Source organism: Hydractinia symbiolongicarpus, chromosome 5 (assembly GCF_029227915.1).
Source record: "Hydractinia symbiolongicarpus strain clone_291-10 chromosome 5, HSymV2.1, whole genome shotgun sequence".
NCBI lineage: Eukaryota > Metazoa > Cnidaria > Hydrozoa > Anthoathecata > Hydractiniidae > Hydractinia > Hydractinia symbiolongicarpus.
The window spans coordinates 31,537,220-31,563,476 of NC_079879.1; the positions used below are offsets into that span (position 1 = coordinate 31,537,220).

The 26,257-nt window shown below is 36.1% G+C and overlaps 1 long non-coding RNA gene across 1 annotated transcript; it reads left to right on the forward strand.

Moving 5' to 3' along the window:
• Window positions 1–16,078: 16,078 nt before the first annotated feature.
• On the forward strand, window positions 16,079–20,763 carry LOC130645892 (uncharacterized). Its single transcript, XR_008982758.1, has 3 exons — window positions 16,079–16,184; window positions 16,386–16,580; window positions 20,565–20,763. It is a non-coding gene; the product is annotated as an uncharacterized LOC130645892 (long non-coding RNA).
• Window positions 20,764–26,257: the final 5,494 nt, after the last annotated feature.

Consider the following 26,257-nt stretch of genomic DNA (forward strand, 5'->3'; position numbering starts at 1 on the left):
CCGAACGATTTTTTAAATTATTTCTGCACACTAGAACGAATGAGACTTGTAGTTTCCAAAAATGTTTTCATTTTTAATGAGACGCTTAATGAAAGAGGTTTAATCGCCGGCAAACGAAAACCCGCGATTTCCCGTAAATCCCGGGCTTGGCCCGTATAGTTAAATGTATACAAAGAAAGTACCCTGTGAGTAATCTCATTTCCAGAACGATTTTTAAATTATTTTTTCACCACTAAAACGCATAACACTTGTAGTTTTCAAAAATGTTTTCATTTTTGATGAGACGCTGAATAAAAGAAGTTTAATCGCCGGCAAACGAAAACCCGCGATTTCCCGTAAATCCCGGACTTGGCCCATATAGTGAAAAGTATACAAAGAAAGTACCCAGGGTGTAAACTCATTTCCCGAACGATTTTTTAAATTTTTTTTTCATCACTAAAACGCATGAAACTTGTAGTTTTCCAAAATGTTTTCATTTTTGATGAGACGCTGAATAAAAGGAGTTTAATCGCCGGCAAACGAAATACCACGATTTCCCTAAATCCCGGGCTTGTCCCGTATAGTCAAATGTTTACAAAGAAAGTACCCTGTGAGTAAACCCATTTCCAGAACGATTTTTTTAATTATCTTTTCACCACTAAAACGCATGAGACTTGTAGTTTTCAACAATGTTTTCATTTTTGATGAGACGCTTAATGAAAGAGGTTTAATCGCCGGCAAACGAAAACCCGCGATTTCCCGTAAATCCCGGGCTTGGCCCGTATAGTTAAATGTATACAAAGAAAGAACCCTGTGAGTAATCTCATTTCCAGAACGATTTTTTAAATTATTTTTTCACCACTAAAACGCATAACACTTGTAGTTTTCAAAAATGTTTTCATTTTTGATGAGACGCTGAATAAAAGAAGTTTAATCGCCGGCAAACGAAAACCCGCGATTTCCCGTAAATCCCGGACTTGGCCCATATAGTAAAAAGTATACAAAGAAAGTACCCAGGGTGTAAACTCATTTCCCGAACGATTTTTTAAATTTTTTTTTCATCACTAAAACGCATGAAACATGTAGTTTTCCAAAATGTTTTCATTTTTGATGAGACGCTGAATAAAAGGAGTTTAATCGCCGGCAAACGAAAACCCGAAATTTCCCGCAAATTCCGCACTCGGCCCGTATAGTCAAAAGTATACAAAGAAAGTACCCAGGGAGTAAACTCATTTCCCGAAAGATTTTTTAAATTATTTTTTCACCACTAAAACGCATGAGACTTGTAGTTTTCAGAAATGTCTTCATTTTTGATGAGACGCTTAGTGAAAGTGGTTTAATCGCCGGCAAACGAAAACCCGCGATTTCCTGTAATCCCGGGCTTGGCCCGTATAGTCGAATGTATACAAAGAAAGTACCCTGTGAGTAAACTCATTTCCAAAACGATTTTTTAAATTATCTTTTCACCACTAAAACGCATGAGACTTTTAGTTTTTAAAAATGTTTTCATTTTTGATGAAACGCTGAATAAAAGGAGTTTAATCGCCGGCAAACGAAAACCTGCGATTTCCCGTAAATCCCGGACTCGGCCCGTATAGTCAAAAGTATACAAAAAAAGTATCCAGGAAGTAAACTCATTTCCCGAACGATTTTTTAAATTATTATTTCACCACTAAAGCCCATGAGACTTGTAGTTTTCAAAAATGTTTTCATTTTTGATGAGACGCTAAATAAAAGAAGTTTAATCGTCGGCAAACGAAAACCCGCGATTTCCCGTAAATCCCGGGCTTGGCCCGTATAGTTGAATGTATATAAAGAAAGTACCCAGGGAGTAAACTGATTTCCCGAACGATTTTTTAAATTATTTCTGCACATTAGAACGAATGAGACTTGTAGTTTCCAAAAATGTTTTCATTTTTAATGAGACGCTTAATGAAAGAAGTTTAATCGCCAGCAAACGAAATACCACGATTTCCCTAAATCCCGGGCTTGTCCCGTATATTCGAATGTTTACAAAGAAAGTACTCTGTGAGTAAACCCATTTCCAGAACGATTTTTCAAATTATCTTTTCACCACTAAAACGCATGAGACTTGTAGTTTTCAACAATGTTTTCATTTTTGATGAGACGCTTAATGAAAGAGGTTTAATCGCCGGCAAACGAAAACCCGCGATTTCCCGTAAATCCCGGGCTTGGCCCGTATAGTTAAATGTATACAAAGAAAGTACCCTGTGAGTAATCTCATTTCCAGAACGATTTTTTAAATTATTTTTTCACCACTAAAACGCATGAGACTTGTAGTTTTCAGAAATGTCTTCATTTTTGATGAGACGCTTAGTGAAAGTGGTTTAATCGCCGGCAAACGAAAACCCGCGATTTCCCGTAAATCCCTGGCTTGGCCCGTATAGTTGAATGTATATAAAGAAAGTACCCAGGGATTAAACTAATTTCCCGAACGATTTTTCAAATTATTTCTGCACACTAGAACGAATGAGACTTGTAGTTTCCAAAAATGTTTTCATTTTTAATGAGACGCTTAATGAAAGAGGTTTAATCGCCGGCAAACGAAATACTACGATTTCCCTAAATCCCGGGCTTGTCCCGTATAGTCGAATGTTTACAAAGAAAGTACCCAGGGAGTAAACTCATTTCCCGAACGATTTTTTAAAATATTTTTTCCACCACTAAAACGCATGAGACTTGTAGTTTTCAAAAATGTTTTCATTTTTGATGAGACGCTAAATAAAAGAAGTTTAATCGTCGGCAAACGAAAACCTGCGATTTCCCGTAAATCCCGGACTCGGCCCGTATAGTCAAAAGTATACAAAGAAAGTACCCAGGGTGTAAACTCATTTCCCGAACAATTTTTTAAATTATTATTTCACCACTAAAGCCCATGAGACTTGTAGTTTTTAAAAATGTTTTCATTTTTGATGAGACGCTGAATAAAAGAAGTTTAATTGCCGGCAAACGAAAACCCGCGATTTCCCGTAAATCCCGGGCTTGGCCCGTATAGTCAAAAGTATACAAAGAAAGTACCCAGGGAGTAAACTCATTTCCCGAACGATTTTTTAAATTATTTTTTCACCACTAAAACGCATGAGACTTGTAGTTTTCAAAAATATTTTCATTTTTAATGAGACGCTTAATGAAAGAGGTTTAATCGCCGGCAAACGAAAACCCGCGATTTCACGTAAATCACAGTCTTGTCCCGTATAGTCGAATGTATACAAAGAAAGTACCCAGGGTGTAAACTCATTTCCCGAACGATTTTTTAAATTTTTTTTTCATAACTAAAACGCATGAGACTTGCAGTTTTCCAAAATGTTTTTATTTTTGATGAGACGATTAATAAAAGAAGTTTAATCGCCGGCAAACGAAAACCCGCGATTTCCCGTAAATCCCGGGCTTGGCCCGTATAGTCGAATGTATACAAAGAAAGTACCCTGTGAGTAAACTCATTTCCAGAACGGTTTTTTAAATTATTTTTTCACCACTAAAACGCATGAGACTTGTAGTTTTCAAAAATGTTTTCATTTTTGATGAGACGCTGAATAAAAGGAGTTTATCGCCGGCAAACGAAAACCCGCGATTTCCCGTAAATTCCGCACTCGGCCCGTATAGTCAAAAGTATACAAAGAAAGTACCCAGGGAGTAAACTCATTTCCCGAAATATTTTTTAAATTATTTTTTCACCACTAAAACGCATGAGACTTGTTGTTTTCAGAAATGTCTTCATTTTTGATGAGACGCTTAGTGAAAGTGGTTTAATCGCCGTCAAACGAAAACCCGCGATTTCCTGTAATCCCGGGCTTGGCCCGTATAGTCGAATGTATACAAAGAAATTACCCTGTGAGTAAACTCATTTCCAAAACGATTTTTTAAATTATCTTTTCACCACTAAAACGCATGAGACTTTTAGTTTTCAAAAATGTTTTCATTTTTGATGAAACGCTGAATAAAAGGAGTTCAATCGCCGGCAAACGAAAACCTGCAATTTCCCGTAAATCCCGGACTCGGCCCGTATAGTCAAAAGTATACAAAAAAAGTACCCAGGGAGTAAACTCATTTCCCGAAAGATCTTTTAAATTATTTTTTCACCACTAAAACGCATGAGACTTGTTGTTTTCAGAAATGTCTTCATTTTTGATCAGACGCTTAGTGAAAGTGGTTTAATCGCCGGCAAACGAAAACCCGCGATTTCCTGTAATCCCGGGCTTGGCCCGTATAGTCGAATGTATACAAAGAAAGTACCCTGTGAGTAAACTCATTTCCAAAACGATTTTTTAAATTATCTTTTCACCACTAAAGCCCATGAGACTTGTAGTTTTCAAAAATGTTTTCATTTTTGATGAGATGCTAAATAAAAGAAGTTTAATCGTCGGCAAACGATAACCCGCGATTTCCCGTAAATCCCGGGCTTGGCCCGTATAGTTGAATGTATATAAAGAAAGTACCCAGGGAGTAAACTGATTTCCCGAACGATTTTTTAAATTATTTCTGCACACTAGAACGAATGAGACTTGTAGTTTCCAAAAATGTTTTCATTTTTAATGAGACGCTTAATGAAAGAGGTTTAATCGCCGGCAAACGAAAACCCGCGATTTCCCGTAAATCCCGGGCTTGGCCCGTATAGTTAAATGTATACAAAGAAAGTACCCTGTGAGTAATCTCATTTCCAGAACGATTTTTAAATTATTTTTTCACCACTAAAACGCGTAACACTTGTAGTTTTCAAAAATGTTTTCATTTTTGATGAGACGCTGAATAAAAGAAGTTTAATCGCCGGCAAACGAAAACCCGCGATTTCCCGTAAATCCCGGACTTGGCCCATATAGTGAAAAGTATACAAAGAAAGTACCCAGGGTGTAAACTCATTTCCCGAACGATTTTTTAAATTTTTTTTTCATCACTAAAACGCATGAAACTTGTAGTTTTCCAAAATGTTTTCATTTTTGATGAGACGCTGAATAAAAGGAGTTTAATCGCCGGCAAACGAAATACCACGATTTCCCTAAATCCCGGGCTTGTCCCGTATAGTCAAATGTTTACAAAGAAAGTACCCTGTGAGTAAACCCATTTCCAGAACGATTTTTTAAATTATCTTTTCACCACTAAAACGCATGAGACTTGTAGTTTTCAACAATGTTTTCATTTTTGATGAGACGCTTAATGAAAGAGGTTTAATCGCCGGCAAACGAAAACCCGCGATTTCCCGTAAATCCCGGGCTTGGCCCGTATAGTTAAATGTATACAAAGAAAGAACCCTGTGAGTAATCTCATTTCCAGAACGATTTTTTAAATTATTTTTTCACCACTAAAACGCATAACACTTGTAGTTTTCAAAAATGTTTTCATTTTTGATGAAACGCTGAATAAAAGGAGTTTAATCGCCGGCAAACGAAAACCTGCGATTTCCCGTAAATCCCGGACTCGGCCCGTATAGTCAAAAGTATACAAAAAAAGTATCCAGGAAGTAAACTCATTTCCCGAACGATTTTTTAAATTATTATTTCACCACTAAAGCCCATGAGACTTGTAGTTTTCAAAAATGTTTTCATTTTTGATGAGACGCTAAATAAAAGAAGTTTAATCGTCGGCAAACGAAAACCCGCGATTTCCCGTAAATCCCGGGCTTGGCCCGTATAGTTGAATGTATATAAAGAAAGTACCCAGGGAGTAAACTGATTTCCCGAACGATTTTTTAAATTATTTCTGCACATTAGAACGAATGAGACTTGTAGTTTCCAAAAATGTTTTCATTTTTAATGAGACGCTTAATGAAAGAAGTTTAATCGCCAGCAAACGAAATACCACGATTTCCCTAAATCCCGGGCTTGTCCCGTATATTCGAATGTTTACAAAGAAAGTACTCTGTGAGTAAACCCATTTCCAGAACGATTTTTCAAATTATCTTTTCACCACTAAAACGCATGAGACTTGTAGTTTTCAACAATGTTTTCATTTTTGATGAGACGCTTAATGAAAGAGGTTTAATCGCCGGCAAACGAAAACCCGCGATTTCCCGTAAATCCCGGGCTTGGCCCGTATAGTTAAATGTATACAAAGAAAGTACCCTGTGAGTAATCTCATTTCCAGAACGATTTTTTAAATTATTTTTTCACCACTAAAACGCATGAGACTTGTAGTTTTCAGAAATGTCTTCATTTTTGATGAGACGCTTAGTGAAAGTGGTTTAATCGCCGGCAAACGAAAACCCGCGATTTCCCGTAAATCCCTGGCTTGGCCCGTATAGTTGAATGTATATAAAGAAAGTACCCAGGGATTAAACTAATTTCCCGAACGATTTTTCAAATTATTTCTGCACACTAGAACGAATGAGACTTGTAGTTTCCAAAAATGTTTTCATTTTTAATGAGACGCTTAATGAAAGAGGTTTAATCGCCGGCAAACGAAATACTACGATTTCCCTAAATCCCGGGCTTGTCCCGTATAGTCGAATGTTTACAAAGAAAGTACCCAGGGAGTAAACTCATTTCCCGAACGATTTTTTAAAATATTTTTTCCACCACTAAAACGCATGAGACTTGTAGTTTTCAAAAATGTTTTCATTTTTGATGAGACGCTAAATAAAAGAAGTTTAATCGTCGGCAAACGAAAACCTGCGATTTCCCGTAAATCCCGGACTCGGCCCGTATAGTCAAAAGTATACAAAGAAAGTACCCAGGGTGTAAACTCATTTCCCGAACAATTTTTTAAATTATTATTTCACCACTAAAGCCCATGAGACTTGTAGTTTTTAAAAATGTTTTCATTTTTGATGAGACGCTGAATAAAAGAAGTTTAATTGCCGGCAAACGAAAACCCGCGATTTCCCGTAAATCCCGGGCTTGGCCCGTATAGTCAAAAGTATACAAAGAAAGTACCCAGGGAGTAAACTCATTTCCCGAACGATTTTTTCAATTATTTTTTCACCACTAAAACGCATGAGACTTGTAGTTTTCAAAAATATTTTCATTTTTAATGAGACGCTTAATGAAAGAGGTTTAATCGCCGGCAAACGAAAACCCGCGATTTCACGTAAATCACAGTCTTGTCCCGTATAGTCGAATGTATACAAAGAAAGTACCCAGGGTGTAAACTCATTTCCCGAACGATTTTTTAAATTTTTTTTTCATAACTAAAACGCATGAGACTTGCAGTTTTCCAAAATGTTTTTATTTTTGATGAGACGATTAATAAAAGAAGTTTAATCGCCGGCAAACGAAAACCCGCGATTTCCCGTAAATCCCGGGCTTGGCCCGTATAGTCGAATGTATACAAAGAAAGTACCCTGTGAGTAAACTCATTTCCAGAACGGTTTTTTAAATTATTTTTTCACCACTAAAACGCATGAGACTTGTAGTTTTCAAAAATGTTTTCATTTTTGATGAGACGCTGAATAAAAGGAGTTTATCGCCGGCAAACGAAAACCCGCGATTTCCCGTAAATTCCGCACTCGGCCCGTATAGTCAAAAGTATACAAAGAAAGTACCCAGGGAGTAAACTCATTTCCCGAAATATTTTTTAAATTATTTTTTCACCACTAAAACGCATGAGACTTGTTGTTTTCAGAAATGTCTTCATTTTTGATGAGACGCTTAGTGAAAGTGGTTTAATCGCCGTCAAACGAAAACCCGCGATTTCCTGTAATCCCGGGCTTGGCCCGTATAGTCGAATGTATACAAAGAAATTACCCTGTGAGTAAACTCATTTCCAAAACGATTTTTTAAATTATCTTTTCACCACTAAAACGCATGAGACTTTTAGTTTTCAAAAATGTTTTCATTTTTGATGAAACGCTGAATAAAAGGAGTTCAATCGCCGGCAAACGAAAACCTGCAATTTCCCGTAAATCCCGGACTCGGCCCGTATAGTCAAAAGTATACAAAAAAAGTACCCAGGGAGTAAACTCATTTCCCGAAAGATCTTTTAAATTATTTTTTCACCACTAAAACGCATGAGACTTGTTGTTTTCAGAAATGTCTTCATTTTTGATCAGACGCTTAGTGAAAGTGGTTTAATCGCCGGCAAACGAAAACCCGCGATTTCCTGTAATCCCGGGCTTGGCCCGTATAGTCGAATGTATACAAAGAAAGTACCCTGTGAGTAAACTCATTTCCAAAACGATTTTTTAAATTATCTTTTCACCACTAAAGCCCATGAGACTTGTAGTTTTCAAAAATGTTTTCATTTTTGATGAGATGCTAAATAAAAGAAGTTTAATCGTCGGCAAACGATAACCCGCGATTTCCCGTAAATCCCGGGCTTGGCCCGTATAGTTGAATGTATATAAAGAAAGTACCCAGGGAGTAAACTGATTTCCCGAACGATTTTTTAAATTATTTCTGCACACTAGAACGAATGAGACTTGTAGTTTCCAAAAATGTTTTCATTTTTAATGAGACGCTTAATGAAAGAGGTTTAATCGCCGGCAAACGAAAACCCGCGATTTCCCGTAAATCCCGGGCTTGGCCCGTATAGTTAAATGTATACAAAGAAAGTACCCTGTGAGTAATCTCATTTCCAGAACGATTTTTAAATTATTTTTTCACCACTAAAACGCGTAACACTTGTAGTTTTCAAAAATGTTTTCATTTTTGATGAGACGCTGAATAAAAGAAGTTTAATCGCCGGCAAACGAAAACCCGCGATTTCCCGTAAATCCCGGACTTGGCCCATATAGTGAAAAGTATACAAAGAAAGTACCCAGGGTGTAAACTCATTTCCCGAACGATTTTTTAAATTTTTTTTTCATCACTAAAACGCATGAAACTTGTAGTTTTCCAAAATGTTTTCATTTTTGATGAGACGCTGAATAAAAGGAGTTTAATCGCCGGCAAACGAAATACCACGATTTCCCTAAATCCCGGGCTTGTCCCGTATAGTCAAATGTTTACAAAGAAAGTACCCTGTGAGTAAACCCATTTCCAGAACGATTTTTTAAATTATCTTTTCACCACTAAAACGCATGAGACTTGTAGTTTTCAACAATGTTTTCATTTTTGATGAGACGCTTAATGAAAGAGGTTTAATCGCCGGCAAACGAAAACCCGCGATTTCCCGTAAATCCCGGGCTTGGCCCGTATAGTTAAATGTATACAAAGAAAGAACCCTGTGAGTAATCTCATTTCCAGAACGATTTTTTAAATTATTTTTTCACCACTAAAACGCATAACACTTGTAGTTTTCAAAAATGTTTTCATTTTTGATGAGACGCTGAATAAAAGAAGTTTAATCGCCGGCAAACGAAAACCCGCGATTTCCCGTAAATCCCGGACTTGGCCCATATAGTAAAAAGTATACAAAGAAAGTACCCAGGGTGTAAACTCATTTCCCGAACGATTTTTTAAATTTTTTTTTCATCACTAAAACGCATGAAACATGTAGTTTTCCAAAATGTTTTCATTTTTGATGAGACGCTGAATAAAAGGAGTTTAATCGCCGGCAAACGAAAACCCGAAATTTCCCGCAAATTCCGCACTCGGCCCGTATAGTCAAAAGTATACAAAGAAAGTACCGAGGGAGTAAACTCATTTCCCGAAAGATTTTTTAAATTATTTTTTCACCACTAAAACGCATGAGACTTGTAGTTTTCAGAAATGTCTTCATTTTTGATGAGACGCTTAGTGAAAGTGGTTTAATCGCCGGCAAACGAAAACCCGCGATTTCCTGTAATCCCGGGCTTGGCCCGTATAGTCGAATGTATACAAAGAAAGTACCCTGTGAGTAAACTCATTTCCAAAACGATTTTTTAAATTATCTTTTCACCACTAAAACGCATGAGACTTTTAGTTTTCAAAAATGTTTTCATTTTTGATGAAACGCTGAATAAAAGGAGTTTAATCGCCGGCAAACGAAAACCTGCGATTTCCCGTAAATCCCGGACTCGGCCCGTATAGTCAAAAGTATACAAAAAAAGTATCCAGGAAGTAAACTCATTTCCCGAACGATTTTTTAAATTATTATTTCACCACTAAAGCCCATGAGACTTGTAGTTTTCAAAAATGTTTTCATTTTTGATGAGACGCTAAATAAAAGAAGTTTAATCGTCGGCAAACGAAAACCCGCGATTTCCCGTAAATCCCGGGCTTGGCCCGTATAGTTGAATGTATATAAAGAAAGTACCCAGGGAGTAAACTGATTTCCCGAACGATTTTTTAAATTATTTCTGCACATTAGAACGAATGAGACTTGTAGTTTCCAAAAATGTTTTCATTTTTAATGAGACGCTTAATGAAAGAAGTTTAATCGCCAGCAAACGAAATACCACGATTTCCCTAAATCCCGGGCTTGTCCCGTATATTCGAATGTTTACAAAGAAAGTACTCTGTGAGTAAACCCATTTCCAGAACGATTTTTCAAATTATCTTTTCACCACTAAAACGCATGAGACTTGTAGTTTTCAACAATGTTTTCATTTTTGATGAGACGCTTAATGAAAGAGGTTTAATCGCCGGCAAACGAAAACCCGCGATTTCCCGTAAATCCCGGGCTTGGCCCGTATAGTTAAATGTATACAAAGAAAGTACCCTGTGAGTAATCTCATTTCCAGAACGATTTTTTAAATTATTTTTTCACCACTAAAACGCATGAGACTTGTAGTTTTCAGAAATGTCTTCATTTTTGATGAGACGCTTAGTGAAAGTGGTTTAATCGCCGGCAAACGAAAACCCGCGATTTCCCGTAAATCCCTGGCTTGGCCCGTATAGTTGAATGTATATAAAGAAAGTACCCAGGGATTAAACTAATTTCCCGAACGATTTTTCAAATTATTTCTGCACACTAGAACGAATGAGACTTGTAGTTTCCAAAAATGTTTTCATTTTTAATGAGACGCTTAATGAAAGAGGTTTAATCGCTGGCAAACGAAATACTACGATTTCCCTAAATCCCGGGCTTGTCCCGTATAGTCGAATGTTTACAAAGAAAGTACCCAGGGAGTAAACTCATTTCCCGAACGATTTTTTAAAATATTTTTTCCACCACTAAAACGCATGAGACTTGTAGTTTTCAAAAATGTTTTCATTTTTGATGAGACGCTAAATAAAAGAAGTTTAATCGTCGGCAAACGAAAACCTGCGATTTCCCGTAAATCCCGGACTCGGCCCGTATAGTCAAAAGTATACAAAGAAAGTACCCAGGGTGTAAACTCATTTCCCGAACAATTTTTTAAATTATTATTTCACCACTAAAGCCCATGAGACTTGTAGTTTTTAAAAATGTTTTCATTTTTGATGAGACGCTGAATAAAAGAAGTTTAATTGCCGGCAAACGAAAACCCGCGATTTCCCGTAAATCCCGGGCTTGGCCCGTATAGTCAAAAGTATACAAAGAAAGTACCCAGGGAGTAAACTCATTTCCCGAACGATTTTTTAAATTATTTTTTCACCACTAAAACGCATGAGACTTGTAGTTTTCAAAAATATTTTCATTTTTAATGAGACGCTTAATGAAAGAGGTTTAATCGCCGGCAAACGAAAACCCGCGATTTCACGTAAATCACAGTCTTGTCCCGTATAGTCGAATGTATACAAAGAAAGTACCCAGGGTGTAAACTCATTTCCCGAACGATTTTTTAAATTTTTTTTTCATAACTAAAACGCATGAGACTTGCAGTTTTCCAAAATGTTTTTATTTTTGATGAGACGATTAATAAAAGAAGTTTAATCGCCGGCAAACGAAAACCCGCGATTTCCCGTAAATCCCGGGCTTGGCCCGTATAGTCGAATGTATACAAAGAAAGTACCCTGTGAGTAAACTCATTTCCAGAACGGTTTTTTAAATTATTTTTTCACCACTAAAACGCATGAGACTTGTAGTTTTCAAAAATGTTTTCATTTTTGATGAGACGCTGAATAAAAGGAGTTTATCGCCGGCAAACGAAAACCCGCGATTTCCCGTAAATTCCGCACTCGGCCCGTATAGTCAAAAGTATACAAAGAAAGTACCCAGGGAGTAAACTCATTTCCCGAAATATTTTTTAAATTATTTTTTCACCACTAAAACGCATGAGACTTGTTGTTTTCAGAAATGTCTTCATTTTTGATGAGACGCTTAGTGAAAGTGGTTTAATCGCCGTCAAACGAAAACCCGCGATTTCCTGTAATCCCGGGCTTGGCCCGTATAGTCGAATGTATACAAAGAAATTACCCTGTGAGTAAACTCATTTCCAAAACGATTTTTTAAATTATCTTTTCACCACTAAAACGCATGAGACTTTTAGTTTTCAAAAATGTTTTCATTTTTGATGAAACGCTGAATAAAAGGAGTTCAATCGCCGGCAAACGAAAACCTGCAATTTCCCGTAAATCCCGGACTCGGCCCGTATAGTCAAAAGTATACAAAAAAAGTACCCAGGGAGTAAACTCATTTCCCGAACGATTTTTTAAATTATTATTTCACCACTAAAGCCCATGAGACTTGTAGTTTTCAAAAATGTTTTCATTTTTGATGAGACGCTAAATAAAAGAAGTTTAATCGTCGGCAAACGATAACCCGCGATTTCCCGTAAATCCCGGGCTTGGCCCGTATAGTTGAATGTATATAAAGAAAGTACCTAGGGAGTAAACTGATTTCCCGAACGATTTTTCAAATTATTTCTGCACACTAGAACGAATGAGACTTGTAGTTTCCAAAAATGTTTTCATTTTTAATGAGACGCTTAATGAAAGAGGTTTAATCGCCGGCAAACGAAATACCACGATTTCCCTAAATCCCGGGCTTGTCCCGTATAGTCGAATGTTTACAAAGAAAGTACCCTGTGAGTAAACCCATTTCCAGAACGATTTTTCAAATTATCTTTTCACCACTAAAACGCATGAGACTTGTAGTTTCCAAAAATGTTTTCATTTTTAATGAGACGCTTAATGAAAGAGGTTTAATCGCCGGCAAACGAAATACCACGATTTCCCTAAATCCCGGGCTTGTCCCGTATAGTCGAATGTTTACAAAGAAAGTACCCTGTGAGTAAACCCATTTCCAGAACGATTTTTTAAATTATCTTTTCACCACTAAAACGCATGAGACTTGTAGTTTTCAACAATGTTTTCATTTTTGATGAGACGCTTAATGAAAGAGGTTTAATCGCCGGCAAACGAAAACCCGTGATTTCCCGTAAATCCCGGGCTCGGCCCGTATACTTAAATGTATACAAAGAAAGTACCCTGTGAGTAATCTCATTTCCAGAACGATTTTTTAAATTATTCTTTCACCACTAAAACGCATAACACTTGTAGTTTTCAAAAATGTTTTCATTTTTGATGAGACGCTGAATAAAAGAAGTTTAATCGCCGGCAAACGAAAACCCGCGATTTCCCGTAAATCCCGGACTTGGCCCATATAGTGAAAAGTATACAAAGAAAGTACCCAGGGAGTAAACTCATTTCCCCAACGATTTTTTAAATTATTTTTTCACCACTAAAACGCATGAGACTTGTAGTCTTCAAACTTGTTTTCATTTTTGATGAGACGCTGAATAAAAGAAGTTTAATCGCCGGCAAACGAAATGCTGCGTTTTCCCGTAAATCCCGGACTCGGCCTGTAAATTCAAAAGTATACAAAGAAAGTACCCAGGGTGTAAACTCATTTCCCGAACGATTTTTTAAATTATTATTTCACCACTAAAGCCCATGAGACTTGTGGTTTTTAAAAATGTTTTCATTATTGATGAGACGCTGAATAAAAGAAGTTTAATCGCCGGCAAACGAAAACCTGCGACTTCCCTTAAATCCCGGACTCGGCCCGTATAGTCAAAAGTATACAAAGAAAGTACCCAGGGAGTAAACTCATTTCCCGAACGATTTTTTAAAATATTTTTTCCACCACTAAAACGCATGAGACTTGTAGTTTTCAAAAATGTTTTCATTTTTTATGAGACGCTAAATAAAAGAAGTTTAATCGTCGGCAAACGAAAACCTGCGATTTCCCGTAAATCCCGGACTCGGCCCGTATAGTCAAAAGTATACAAAGAAAGTACCCAGGGTGTAAACTCATTTCCCGAACGATTTTTTAAATTATTATTTCACCACTAAAGCCCATGAGACTTGTATTTTTTAAAAATGTTTTCATTTTTGATGAGACGCTGAATAAAAGAAGTTTAATTGCCGGCAAACGAAAACCCGCGATTTCCCGTAAATCCCGGGCTTGGCCCGTATAGTCAAAAGTATACAAAGAAAGTACCCAGGGAGTAAACTCATTTCCCGAACGGTTTTTTAAATTTTTTTTTCACCACTAAAACGCATGAGACTTGTAGTTTTCAAAAATGTTTTCATTTTTGATGAGAGGCTGAATAAAAGGAGTTTAATCGCCGGCAAACGAAAACCTGCGATTTCCCGTAAATCCCGGACTCGGCCCGTATAGTCAAAAGTATACAAAGAAAGTACCCAGGGAGGAAACTCATTTCCAAAACGGTTTTTTAAATTATCTTTTCACCACTAAAACGCATGAGACTTGTAGTTTTCAAAAATGTTTTCATTTTTGATGAAACGCTGAATAAAAGGAGTTTAATCGCCGGCAAACGAAAACCTGCGATTTCCCGTAAATCCCGGACTCGGCCCGTATAGTCAAAAGTATACAAAAAAAGTATCCAGGAAGTAAACTCATTTCCCGAACGATTTTTTAAATTATTATTTCACCACTAAAGCCCATGAGACTTGTAGTTTTCAAAAATGTTTTCATTTTTGATGAGACGCTAAATAAAAGAAGTTTAATCGTCGGCAAACGAAAACCCGCGATTTCCCGTAAATCCTGGGCTTGGCCCGTATAGTTGAATGTATATAAAGAAAGTACCCAGGGAGTAAACTGATTTCCCGAACGATTTTTTAAATTATTTCTGCATATTAGAACGAATGAGACTTGTAGTCTCCAAAAAATGTTTTCATTTTTAATGAGACGCTTAATGAAAGAAGTTTAATCGCCGGCAAACGAAATACCACGATTTCCCTAAATCCCGGGCTTGTCCCGTATATTCGAATGTTTACAAAAAAAGTACCCTGTGAGTAAACCCATTTCCAGAACGATTTTTTAAATTATCTTTTCACCACTAAAACGCACGAGACTTGTAGTTTTCAACAATGTTTTCATTTTTGATGAGACGCTTAATTAAAGAGGTTTAATCGCCGGCAAACGAAAACCCGCGATTTCCCGTAAATCCCGGGCTTGGCCCGTATAGTTAAATGTATACAAAGAAAGTACCCTGTGAGTAATCTCATTTCCAGAACGATTTTTTAAATTATTTTTTCACCACTAAAACGCATGAGACTTGTAGTTTTCAGAAATGTCTTCATTTTTGATGAGACGCTTAGTGAAAGTGGTTTAATCGCCGGCAAACGAAAACCCGCGATTTCCCGTAAATCCCGGGCTTGGCCCGTATAGTTAAATGTATACAAAGAAAGTACCCTGTGAGTAATCTCATTTCCAGAACGATTTTTTAAAATATTTTTTCCACCACTAAAACGCATGAGACTTGTAGTTTTCAGAAATGTTTTCATTTTTGATGAGACGCTAAATAAAAGAAGTTTAATCGTCGGCAAACGAAAACCTGCGATTTCCCGTAAATCCCGGACTCGGCCCGTATAGTCAAAAGTATACAAAGAAAGTACCCAGGGTGTAAACTCATTTCCCGAACAATTTTTTAAATTATTATTTCACCACTAAAGCCCATGAGACTTGTAGTTTTTAAAAATGTTTTCATTTTTGATGAGACGCTGAATAAAAGAAGTTTAATTGCCGGCAAACGAAAACCCGCGATTTCCCGTAAATCCCGGGCTTGGCCCGTATAGTCAAAAGTATACAAAGAAAGTACCCAGGGAGTAAACTCATTTCCCGAACGATTTTTTAAATTATTTTTTCACCACTAAAACGCATGAGACTTGTAGTTTTCAAAAATATTTTCATTTTTAATGAGACGCTTAATTAGGCTGTTCAGTCACGTGACTTTTTGCCGTGTTCGGAAATTCAGCTTAAAACAAGCTCGCACACGGCAACGCGTATTTTGTTATTGCGCGTGATGGCACTTATTTTAAATCGTCGAATTCGGCACCTATTTCGCTTAAGACAGATGGTGTATGGGCAGATAGTGATTGTTAAGTACCTTAAATTTGTTATTTTGAATGAGACTTGTTTAAACGACCAACAGTGTATTCAGATTTCGACGAGGGAAATGTAAACTTGGCGCAAACAGAGGAAAGTGCATGACGTATCAGGTAGTCTCACTTGAAATTAGTTTATATTAAAAATATACTTTCAATTTCTATTCTTATTCCTAACTTTCCTGCATGACAAATCTGGAGAAAAAGCATTTTTTGTTTATATCGAACCCCCGTCTTAAAGTTCTATGTGACTTGCTGCAGTGCAACAACGAATTTCGACTTTTTATTTATTTTATTTTATTATATAATTTATAGTCTTGGAATGATGGCTATTAATCATGGCTATGTGCTAGATATTCCAGTTAACATTAGACACAGCTACTAAACTAAAGCACCAAAGCTAGCTAGCTACCTAGCTATATATATATTAGCCGAAGTAGTGGACCAGAAGATGGAGTGTGTGATGTTGTGTTTAATTATTCCATACCACTGTGTGGTTAATAGATAAAGGTATATTTTACTTACTACTAGTGTGATTTGGTTTTTAAACACTTAAAGTATTAGGCTTGGAAATTTGTTGATTCCAGATACCAATTTGTTACCCACTCAGTTCTTGCAAACTGTTTACTGTTTACCATTATTCTTTTTTACAAAAACGTCTCTCTTCCAACTTTCCAGGCCTAAAGTTAGCTAAGAGTCAGAGTAGGTTACTTTATAGCTAGCTTATACTGTTTTAAAAAGCAAGATTTAGATAATAATTGAAGAGATAATGATTATATAATGTTATTTTTGTAAATATTCCATTGTTTAGTATGTATAGCTATATCATAATTGCTGACGTAAACTAGAAAGGCAGATAAAACACAGTCTAGGTAGGAATGGTATTTTAAAAATAATATGCATTGGTTGAAAGTTTTGCAGCTTATGTTAGACAATAAAATTATTAGTGCAGTTTCGCTTGATATATTTTCAGCTTTAAAAATGAGTATTAAAAATAAACAAGTTTATGATCTTTTTTCTTCATTGAATGAAAAAAGCATTAAAGAAGTAAGTGATGGATTTGTTTTACTTGGTGTTGAAATAACATGTCCAGAAAAAGCGTTATATACAAAAGTTAAAAGACTAGTAGAGAAAGTAAATGGTCTGAAAAAAAGGAAAGCTAATTCTGCTATAGAAACTTTGTTGGAAGCTGAGTTTAGTGTTCCAGTGTAAATTACCCCACATCAGCGATCTATTGATGCGGCTAGTTCTAGAAATGAAGTTTTGTTTAAAGAGAAAATGAAACAATTAAAGGAGGAAAACAAAAGTTTAAAAAGAAAGTGCGAAAATTTTCAAGAATTAGAAATTCAATACAACACACAAGTCGAAGAGGTTAAGAAACTCAGTAACGAGTTATTTGTAGCAATGAAGGATGAAAATAAGTTGACAGCAGAATATCGTCGTATAAAGAACAATTATCTTGAAGTAGAGGAAAAACTTAGAAATGTGGAATTGAAATTTAAAGATAATAGCAAAGCGAGGGCAGATAAATTGAGAAATTTATCAAAGAAAATTAAAAACAGAGATGATAAAATTAATAAAATGGAATCAGAAATAGCTGAATTGATATCTGGTACTGAGAATAAAAGTGATGAGTTGGATGACATGAAAGTAAACTTGAACAGACTCAATGATAAATTAGAAAACAGTGAAACTATAGTTGATGATCTGCGGAATGAGAAAGCAAAACTGAAAAGAAAGACGCACAGTTTGTTGTTAAAAATTGAAAACCAGAAAAAATTGATTGACCACAAAGAAGTGAATGATATGAAGTGTTTAAAAAGTGATTATGACAAACTCTGTACAAACATGAAGCAACTTACTGAAGAAAATCGTGATTTGCAAATGCTCGTTTCGTTATTAAACGACAATGAAATTGTAACATTTGAAGGTGGTCGTTATTCAGACGAAATAAGAGAAGTTGTTATGGAATTACTTTCCTTGAATGTCAGCATGGGAAAGGTAAATGATGTGATCAAGGTTGTACTTGAAAAACTTGCAAAAAAAAGGGTTGACAGGTTGCCTTCACAAGGTTTAAAAAGTCATTTAATGCAAGAAGCATTAATTTTAGCACAATTACAGGTTGCAGAAGCAATGATTGATAATGACAGAGAGGCGTTTGGTAATTGTTTACATGGAGATGGTACATCAAAATACCATAAACATTATCAAAATTTTCAGATTACAACATCGAAAGGAAAAACTTTAACATTTGGATTATCAGAAGTTGCAGGTGGCGATGCGGCAACAGTAATGAAAAATTTTACTGACACAATTGATGACATGTGTGACATTCTGAAAGAATGTGACAAGGATGCAAATTTTTCCCGGCTTGTCACATCAATCAAATCTACAATGTCGGATCTTGGCCCTATTAATCCTTTATTTAACTCACAACTGAAATCTTTAAGGGAAAAATTATTACCAAATGTTGTAGAAAACTGGAATTATTTAAGCGAAACACAAAAAACGGACATGACCGATATGGGAAATTTCTTTTGCAAATTACATCTTCTGGCAAATTTTGCCTCAGAGGCAGATAAAGTTCTGCATTCATTTGAGAGAATGGTCCTCTGTGATGACTATGAAACAGTATTTGCCTTCAATAGTGCAAAAGAATCTTCTGCTTCTAGATTAGTGCGTACAGCTTGTAAAGCTTTTCATGTGCGTGGAAGTGACGAATGTGGAGTAGCATCGTATTTTAACTCGTTTTTAGCTGGTCGCAATCAGAAATCTTACTTTGTACCATTTATTGGAAATCGTTTTAACATATTGTTTTATAACGCTGCTGCATTATATTACCATCGTGATGCAGTCGTATCTTTTCTTTCATCATGGCCTGATCCTAATAATTTACTGAAAGCTGTAAATGAAGACGTATCAAATAAGTTGTTTCTTAGTGAAGTCAGAGCACTTGGCATTATTGATAAATTATTGACTGGTCCATTGTGGCGATTAATAGAGTCTTGTGAAAGTATCCTCGAAATAAATCCATACCTGTTACAACTTAAAGTCAAACTATCTGCACTCTGCAACAATTGTTCATCACTTCTATCTGGCAGTCATATTTTCCAAGAGGATGGTATTATTGTGCACAACAAAGATGAATTATTTATCAAGCTATTTGAGGATACAGGTGATGATGAATTGGATATTCTAACACAGCAAGCCCTTGAAATTATTTGCCATGCAATTCTCATCATCTTAGAGCGTCAATGTAAGGATCAACTGCCTGGAGGAAAGTACTGGAGCCCCAGTCAGATAATAAAGGAGACGTCATCAATTGTACCAGTAACCAATAAGGCTTCTGAAAGTGACTTTGCAATTTTGGATTTGTTAGTGAAAACGAAGCCAAGTGCCAATGTTGAAACATTGCAGGCTTTAACCATGTGGTCGCGTAACAAAACACTTGATTGGTTTGAACAGAAGTCTTATGATGAGAAAAAAAGTATGATGGAATCAGCCAGACATAATGTGGAAAAAATGAAGGCGAAGTATAAATCAAGGAGAAAAGAACTGTTGGAGGAGAGGAAAAGGAAATTGCTTGCTAAACAAGATATGAAAAAGAAAGCTGAAGAGAAAATAGCATTGAAGAAAGTGGAAGCTTTTAACAAATTGCTTGAGCTAAATGTCCAGGCTTGGATATCTGTTGATGAACTGAAAAAAAACATCATGGATATATCATCACAAAAACGTGCAGAAGTTTTGCTAGCGCAAATGAATTTTTACAGGCATGTTATGCCTTTCAAATGCAATTCCAAATTGTTTAACAAAACAAAACAGAGTGGAAACAAAAGAGTTGATTTGTCTTGGGAAGAGCTTCTTGAAAACTTTGTTAAAATCATGCATGTAACATTTTCATCATCTGCAGAAAAGGTAACAAAGGATAACCTGAAGTCGAAGGAAGATAGAGATGAAGTAGTTGCAACCCAAAAAAAGGAACTGATGGAAAAGATCAAGAAAGAAAGGATGAAAAAACTGTCTGAACAACAAAAAAGCAACAAACTCCCTTCCTTCATCAAAGACCCTGATTGTTTAGTTGGTTTACACATACGGCATCATTTAAAGGAAGAAGATGAAGAGGATGCATATTGGTGTAAAGGGGAAATTCTAAGTGTAGCAAAACGACATTCCAATCCTAAACGCACGTTGTTTAATGTAGTATATGAGTCAGAACCTGAGACAGTTTGGAGTTTTCCAATAATTTTAGATTTTGAGAAGGGAGACGTTATTATGTTATCTTAGAATATAGTTAGTTATAGTATAGTTATATATTTGAGGGAAGAAATTTTTGTGGTAATGTAACTCGTTCAAACCGTGGAACTTTTTTATGGCAAAAACTTCTTCCTTTGAGGATCATTGTTTTGTCAACTTGTGACATGTGGTATATATTGTTCTATTAAAACATTTAGCACTTATGGTAGCTTAATATTTTGCGTTCTTTTTTTTATTTAGGTGCTAAAAGGTGCAGTTGTTCCATTTTCATCTGGTCTGCATATTTATACTCTGTCAAATATTTTGCAAGCTTTAAGAGTGTTTGTCAAAGTTTTATAGTTACCAACTTAGTGTTTTACAGTGGTTCCTGTGGACTTTCTTTTTACATTTCCTTAAATTTGAAATATCTTTTCAGCTATTACGTTATTTTCTCTGGCTGGTCTGCAAATATAAATTTCGTACATTTCTATGAAGTCTCTCAATGTTAAGATTACAGTTTATAAACATTTTTGCCGGTTATTGTATAATTGTTTTGCTTTTATACATTGATTTTATGTTATTTTTGAGCTACAGCATCATTTTTACTATCTGGTCTGCAAATTACACTCTTGTCAAATATTTTGTACTCTTCAAGAGTGTTTGTAAAATTTTTGAATAGTTACTAATTTGTGGTGTTTTATTATGTTCCTGTGAATTTTTTTCGCATTTTCATCAATTTGGAAATATTTTTTCAACTATGACGTCATTTTTTCTATCTGGTCTGCAAATTACACTCTTGTCAGATATTTGTACTCCTTAAGAGTGTTTGTATAATTTTTGAATAGTTACTAATTTGTGGTGTTTTATTATGTTCCTGTGAACTTTTTTTGCATTTTCATCAATTTGGAAAGATTTTTTCAACTATGACGTCATTTTTTCTATCTGGTCTGCAAATTTACACCCTTGTCCGAAATTTCGTACACTCTAATGAACTTTGTTTAACGTTAAGATTACAGTTTATAAAATTGTTTACTGGTTGTTGTATACTTTCTTGCGCTTTTAGAGCAATTTGTAGTAATATTTGAGCTATGACGTCATCATTACGTCATTTCTAAAAATAAACCATCAAAAATTAATATATTTTTTCTTTTACAAATATACTATCTACTGTAAAAATTTTAAGTTCTTACCATGTCTCAATCTGGAGTTATTGATTTTTAAAGATAGAAATTGTGAAAAAAAACCTATACATGACCCCCGTCTTTGTGCCGTGTTTTGTTGCGAAATTGGCCGAAAAACGCAACAAAAAAGGGCTATACTATCTATCATAAAAATAACAATAACTAGAGAATGGCTTGGAGTTAGGAGTTGCGCGACCCCTCGTTGAAACCGTATAGAAATGTAGAAAACGTTGCATACGGCTAGAAGGTCGAGCGGCGCATAGAAAAATTTGACCTGAACAGCCTAGCTTAATGAAAGAGGTTTAATCGCCGGCAAACGAAAACCCGCGATTTCACGTAAATCACAGTCTTGTCCCGTATAGTCGAATGTATACAAAGAAAGTACCCAGGGTGTAAACTCATTTCCCGAACGATTTTTTAATTTTTTTTTTCATAACTAAAACGCATGAGACTTGCAGTTTTCCAAAATGTTTTCATTTTTGATGAGACGATTAATAAAAGAAGTTTAATCGCCGGCAAACGAAAACCCGCGATTTCCCGTAAATCCCGGGCTTGGCCCGTATAGTCGAATGTATACAAAGAAAGTACCCTGTGAGTAAACTCATTTCCAGAACAGTTTTTTAAATTATTTTTTCACCACTAAAACGCATGAGACTTGTAGTTTTCAAAAATGTTTTCATTTTTGATGAGACGCTGAATAAAAGGAGTTTAATCGCCGGCAAACGAAAACCCGCGATTTCCCGTAAATTCCGCACTCGGCCCGTATAGTCAAAAGTATACAAAGAAAGTACCCAGGGAGTAAACTCATTTCCCGAAAGATTTTTTAAATTATTTTTTCACCACTAAAACGCATGAGACTTGTTGTTTTCAGAAATGTCTTCATTTTTGATGAGACGCTTAGTGAAAGTGGTTTAATCGCCGTCAAACGAAAACCCGCGATTTCCTGTAATCCCGGGCTTGGCCCGTATAGTCGAATGTATACAAAGAAATTACCCTGTGAGTAAACTCATTTCCAAAACGATTTTTTAAATTATCTTTTCACCACTAAAACGCATGAGACTTTTAGTTTTCAAAAATGTTTTCATTTTTGATGAAACGCTGAATAAAAGGAGTTCAATCTCCGGCAAACGAAAACCTGCAATTTCCCGTAAATCCCCGACTCGGCCCGTATAGTCAAAAGTATATAAAAAAAGTACCCAGGGAGTAAACTCATTTCCCGAACGATTTTTTAAATTATTATTTCACCACTAAAGCCCATGAGACTTGTAGTTTTCAAAAATGTTTTCATTTTTGATGAGACGCTAAATAAAAGAAGTTTAATCGTCGGCAAACGATAACCCGCGATTTCCCGTAAATCCCGGGCTTGGCCCGTATAGTTGAATGTATATAAAGAAAGTACCCAGGGAGTAAACTGATTTCCCGAACGATTTTTCAAATTATTTCAGCACACTAGAACGAATGAGACTTGTAGTTTCCAAAAATGTTTTCATTTTTAATGAGACGCTTAATGAAAGAGGTTTAATCGCCGGCAAACGAAATACCACGATTTCCCTAAATCCCGGGCTTGTCCCGTATAGTCGAATGTTTACAAAGAAAGTACCCTGTGAGTAAACCCATTTCCAGAACGATTTTTTAAATTATCTTTTCACCACTAAAACGCATGAGACTTGTAGTTTTCAACAATGTTTTCATTTTTGATGAGACGCTTAATGAAAGAGGTTTAATCGCCGGCAAACGAAAACCCGCGATTTCCCGTAAATCCCGGGCTCGGCCCGTATAGTTAAATGTTTACAAAGAAAGTACCCTGTGAGTGAACCCATTTCCAGAACGATCTTTTAAATTATCTTTTCACCACTAAAACGCATGAGACTTTTAGTTTCCAAAAATGTTTTCATTTTTAATGAGACGCTTAATGAAAGAGGTTTAATCGCCGGCAAACGAAATACCACGATTTCCCTAAATCCCGGGCTTGTCCCGTATAGTCGAATGTTTACAAAGAAAGTACCCTGTGAGTAAACCCATTTCCAGAACGATTTTTTAAATTATCTTTTCACCACTAAAACGCATGAGACTTGTAGTTTTCAACAATGTTTTCATTTTTGATGAGACGCTTAATGAAAGAGGTTTAATCGCCGGCAAACGAAAACCCGCGATTTCCCGTAAATCCCGGGCTCGGCCCGTATACTTAAATGTATACAAAGAAAGTACCCTGTGAGTAATCTCATTTCCAGAACGATTTTTTAAATTATTTTTTCACCACTAAAACGCATAACACTTGTAGTTTTCAAAAATGTTTTCATTTTTGATGAGACGCTGAATAAAAGAAGTTTAATCGCCGGCAAACGAAAACCCGCGATTTCCCGTAAATCCCGGACTTGGCCCATATAGTGAAAAGTATACAAAGAAAGTACCCAGGGAGTAAACTCATTTCCCCAACGATTTTTTAAATTATTTTTTCACCACTAAAACGCATGAGACTTGTAGTCTTCAAACTTGTTTTCATTTTTGATGAGACGCTGAATAAAAGAAGTTTAATCGCCGGCAAACGAAATGCTGCGTTTTACCGTAAATCCCGGACTCGGCCTGTAAATTCAAAAGTATACAAAGAAAGTACCCAGGGTGTAAACTCATTTCCCGAACGATTTTTTAAATTATTATTTCACCACTAAAGCCCATGAGACTTGTAGTTTTTAAAAATGTTTTCATTATTGATGAGACGCTGAATAAAAGAAGTTTAATCGCCGGCAAACGAAAACCTGCGACTTCCCTTAAATCCCGGACTCGGCCCGTATAGTCAAAAGTATACAAAGAAAGTACCCAGGGAGTAAACTCATTTCCCGAACGATTTTTTAAAATATTTTTTCCACCACTAAAACGCATGAGACTTGTAGTTTTCAAAAATGTTTTCATTTTTTATGAGACGCTAAATAAAAGAAGTTTAATCGTCGGCAAACGAAAACCTGCGATTTCCCGTAAATCCCGGACTCGGCCCGTATAGTCAAAAGTATACAAAGAAAGTACCCAGGGTGTAAACTCATTTCCCGAACGATTTTTTAAATTATTATTTCACCACTAAAGCCCATGAGACTTGTATTTTTTAAAAATGTTTTCATTTTTGATGAGACGCTGAATAAAAGAAGTTTAATTGCCGGCAAACGAAAACCCGCGATTTCCCGTAAATCCCGGGCTTGGCCCGTATAGTCAAAAGTATACAAAGAAAGTACCCAGGGAGTAAACTCATTTCCCGAACGATTTTTTAAATTATTTTTTCACCACTAAAACGCATGAGACTTGTAGTTTTCAAAAATGTTTTCATTTTTAATGAGACGCTTAATGAAAGAGGTTTCATCGCCGGCAAACGAAAACCCGCGATTTCACGTAAATCACAGTCTTGTCCCGTATAGTCGAATGTATACAAAGAAAGTACCCAGGGTGTAAACCCATTTCCCGAACGATTTTTTAAATTTTTTTTTCATCACTAAAACGCATGAGACTTGTAGTTTTCCAAAAGGTTTTCATTTTTGATGAGACGATTAATAAAAGAAGTTTAATCGCCGGCAAACGAAAACCTGCGATTTCCCGTAAATCCCGGGCTTGGCCCGTATAGTCGAATGTATACAAAGAAAGTACCCTGTGAGTAAACTCATTTCCAGAACGGTTTTTTAAATTATTTTTTCACCACTAAAACGCATGAGACTTGTAGTTTTCAAAAATGTTTTCATTTTTGATGAGACGTTGAATAAAAGGAGTTTAATCGCCGGCAAACGAAAACCCGCGATTTCCCGTAAATTCCGCACTCGGCCCGTATAGTCAAAAGTATACAAAGAAAGTACCCAGGGTGTAAACTCATTTCCCGAACGATTTTTTAAATTATTATTTCACCACTAAAGCCCATGAGACTTGTATTTTTTAAAAATGTTTTCATTTTTGATGAGACGCTGAATAAAAGAAGTTTAATTGCCGGCAAACGAAAACCCGCGATTTCCCGTAAATCCCGGGCTTGGCCCATATAGTGAAAAGTATACAAAGAAAGTACCCAGGGAGTAAACTCATTTCCCCAACGATTTTTTAAATTATTTTTTCACCACTAAAACGCATGAGACTTGTAGTCTTCAAACTTGTTTTCATTTTTGATGAGACGCTGAATAAAAGAAGTTTAATCGCCGGCAAACGAAATGCTGCGTTTTCCCGTAAATCCCGGACTCGGCCTGTAAATTCAAAAGTATACAAAGAAAGTACCCAGGGTGTAAACTCATTTCCCGAACGATTTTTTAAATTATTATTTCACCACTAAAGCCCATGAGACTTGTAGTTTTTAAAAATGTTTTCATTATTGATGAGACGCTGAATAAAAGAAGTTTAATCGCCGGCAAACGAAAACCTGCGACTTCCCTTAAATCCCGGACTCGGCCCGTATAGTCAAAAGTATACAAAGAAAGTACCCAGGGAGTAAACTCATTTCCCGAACGATTTTTTAAATTATTATTTCACCACTAAAGCCCATGAGACTTGTATTTTTTAAAAATGTTTTCATTTTTGATGAGACGCTGAATAAAAGAAGTTTAATTGCCGGCAAACGAAAACCCGCGATTTCCCGTAAATCCCGGGCTTGGCCCGTATAGTCAAAAGTATACAAAGAAAGTACCCAGGGAGTAAACTCATTTCCCGAACGATTTTTTAAATTATTTTTTCACCACTAAAACGCATGAGACTTGTAGTTTTCAAAAATGTTTTCATTTTTAATGAGACGCTTAATGAAAGAGGTTTCACCGC